This window comes from Crocodylus porosus, unplaced genomic scaffold (genome assembly GCF_001723895.1).
Source record: "Crocodylus porosus isolate Cpor-Errol unplaced genomic scaffold, CroPor_comp1, whole genome shotgun sequence".
Classification (NCBI taxonomy): Eukaryota; Metazoa; Chordata; order Crocodylia; family Crocodylidae; genus Crocodylus; species Crocodylus porosus.
Window position 1 is genome coordinate 35,622,584 of NW_017728918.1, and position 2,743 is coordinate 35,625,326.

The 2,743-nt window shown below is 49.1% G+C and overlaps 1 long non-coding RNA gene across 1 annotated transcript in view; it reads right to left on the bottom strand.

The window, feature by feature from the left end:
- Positions 1-1,408, bottom strand: part of LOC109312208 — a 19,023-nt gene extending 17,615 nt beyond the window's left edge. Inside the window, exon 1 of the long non-coding RNA XR_002101740.1 lies at positions 1,281-1,408. This is a non-coding gene — a long non-coding RNA (uncharacterized LOC109312208). The remainder of the gene's footprint in view (positions 1-1,280) is intronic.
- Between the last annotated feature and the right edge of the window lie 1,335 nt (positions 1,409-2,743).

Here is a 2,743-nt window from a genome sequence, read left to right on the forward strand (position 1 = left end):
ATAAATATGCTTGTAAACTTAGAGAGTCTGAGAAATCCTTTGAAACAGACAAGTGGGTCATTCTCCTTGCTGTATGGAATTCTCCCTGTGATCACAGTATAGCCTTAAATAAAGAAAATCTGGCTCTGTCAGTTCTGATTCAACCACAACGTGAAATTTGATTTCTTCCACACAGTTACAAGTTACCAACACCTGCACATTCAATACACATACGTGGATTACCAATTTATATACCACACACACACACAGTGATATTTATATATGTACATATATGTGTATTCACTAATTTACACACATACCACCCACCTACAAATACGCACAGGTCAGTTCCTAAGTTGGGTGTTGTGATGTGTATGTATGTATGTATGTATGTGCATGGTGTACTTGGGATACCTGGGGAAAGGTTAAGGTAAGAAAGTAGAAGTTACCAGGACCGGGATTAGAACTGGTAGACTAAAGGTGCCTGGGCTGAAGAACTGAGGCTCGGGGGTAACTTTAGGTTAATTGATCTTAATTGATTAAAAGACAATGCCCAAAGCCTGCAGAACAGGGAAGCAATACCGGCGCTGAGGCTGAGGCTGGGACTGGAGCCAGGGCTATGGGGGAGCTGAAAAGGTCAGTGGGGAGAGGAAAAATGGGACTAAAGGGAAGTGTGGGTTTTAATGAGAGGGCTGTGGATGTGGGGAGCCAGAGGATCACTCCAGGGCAGCTAGAGAAGTTGCAGGGAGCAGCAGTAGGTGCTGGGAGCTGGAGAAAACTGCAGGACAGCCAAGAGGAGCTGGGAAGCTGAAAGCGGGGAGGACTACAGAAGCTGTGGGGAAAGCCTGAAAACAAAGACAGTCAGCAGAAAATCACAGGAAAACTCACAGGAGAGACTAAAAGGTGTCGGGGCAGTGGGAGTGCAGAGAAAGGCAGCAGAAAGTCACAGGGAAAAGGTGGTAGGAGCATGGGAAGTAGGGGGACAGCAAAAAATCACAGGAAAAGTGGCAGGAGAGACAAAGGCAGCAGGGACAACAGGAAAGTAAAGGAAGCCAGCAGAAAGTCACAGGGAAAAGACAGTAGGAATTGAAAGGAGATCAGGAAACTAATGGAGAGGGGTGGGGGCTAGAGCTGAGAGAGAAAGAGGGAGAAATGAGGCTGGAATTTAAGATGAGGAAGGGACTGGGATTTAGTAAAACATGACCCAACTCAGGGTTGCAAATGACAATGGCTTTATTGAACGGGAGATGGTGACACAATGTCTTATTGGTTCCTTTGTGCGTGTGTGTACACACAGACACACACACACACTGTCAGCAGTGATTAGAGAGACTTCGTGTAGGGGCTGAAGTCCACCGAAGTCCAGAAGGAGACAGAGTCCAAATTGTAGAAGGAGGTGTGCAGGTAATAGCTACCTATCCAGGCTGGAAAGGGGTCTTTGACCAGTAGATGTTGCCCAGAGGGGGGTCGCCAGCAGGGCCTCTGGGTGGATAGGTGGTATGCCATGGTGCTGGTCCAGATGGAGAGAGCATCCCACTGGGTCTGTCTTCACTGCCCCTTTTTATAGGGGCAGATCTTGTGTGACCCTAGTGACAGGAGACATGCCCAGGCAAGGGTCAGCCCCTTGCGTATGGAGCATGTGTATACCTCCTCTGCTCGGGCCTGTAGGGGGGCTGTCAGGAAAGCTAAGGCAGACATAGAGCTAGGACTAGCATCCAAGATCAAGGATAATAAAAAGTCCTTTTTCAAATATATAGGCACTGGGTAATATGGGGCCCCAGCAAAGTACATTGGGCAATCTGGTGGTTGCGCCAGAGAAGAAAGCGGAACACTTTAACCAATTCTTCACCTCCGTTTCCTTGTGCAGGGACCGGGACTTCCCCACCATGATGCAAGACGGACTCGAGGGGAACACCTCCAGACCTCAGGTTGGGGAGGACTGGGTTAAAGAGCTTCTGGTGGGGCTGGACGTGTTCAAATCAGTGGGTCCAGATGCTCTCCACCCCAGGGTCTTGAGAGAGCTAGCTGGGGTTATTTCAGGGCCCTTGGCATGGTTTACGGGCGCTCGTGGTGCTCAGGCCAGGTGCCAGATGACTGGAAGATAGCTAACATAGTCCCCATCTTCAAAAAAGGGAGGAGACAGGACCCGGGCAACTATAGGCCTGTCAGTCTTACCTCAATCCTAGGGAAACTCTTTGAGAAGATCCTCAAGGAGCACATCTGTGATGGGCTGGCTTCAGGGATGATGCGGAAGGGCAACCAGCATGATTTCATTAGGGGCAGGTCATGTCAACCTGATTGCCTTTTATGATCAGGTCACAAAGGCAATGGATGCAGGTGTCGCCATGGACATAGTCTTTCTAGACTTCGACAAAGCCTTTCACACCATCTCCCACTCCATCCTCATTAAAAAAACTAGGCGACTGTGGCATTGATGCCTACACAGTCAGATGGACTGCATATTGGATCAAAGGTCATACTCAGAGGGTGGTGGTGGATGGGTCATATTCAACCTGGGGGGAAGTGGGCAGTGGAGTCCCCCAGGCCCGGTCCTTGGGCCTGCGCTGTTCAATTTCTTTATCAGTGATTTGGACAACAGGGTGAAATGCAACCTGCTTAAATTTGCTGATGATACCAAAATTTGGGGTGAGGTGAGCACGCTAGAAGGGAGGGAAAGACTGCAGCAAGATCTGGATAGGTTACAGGAGTGGGCTGACATAAACAGGATGCATTTCAATACTGACAAGTGCAGGGTGCTGCACTT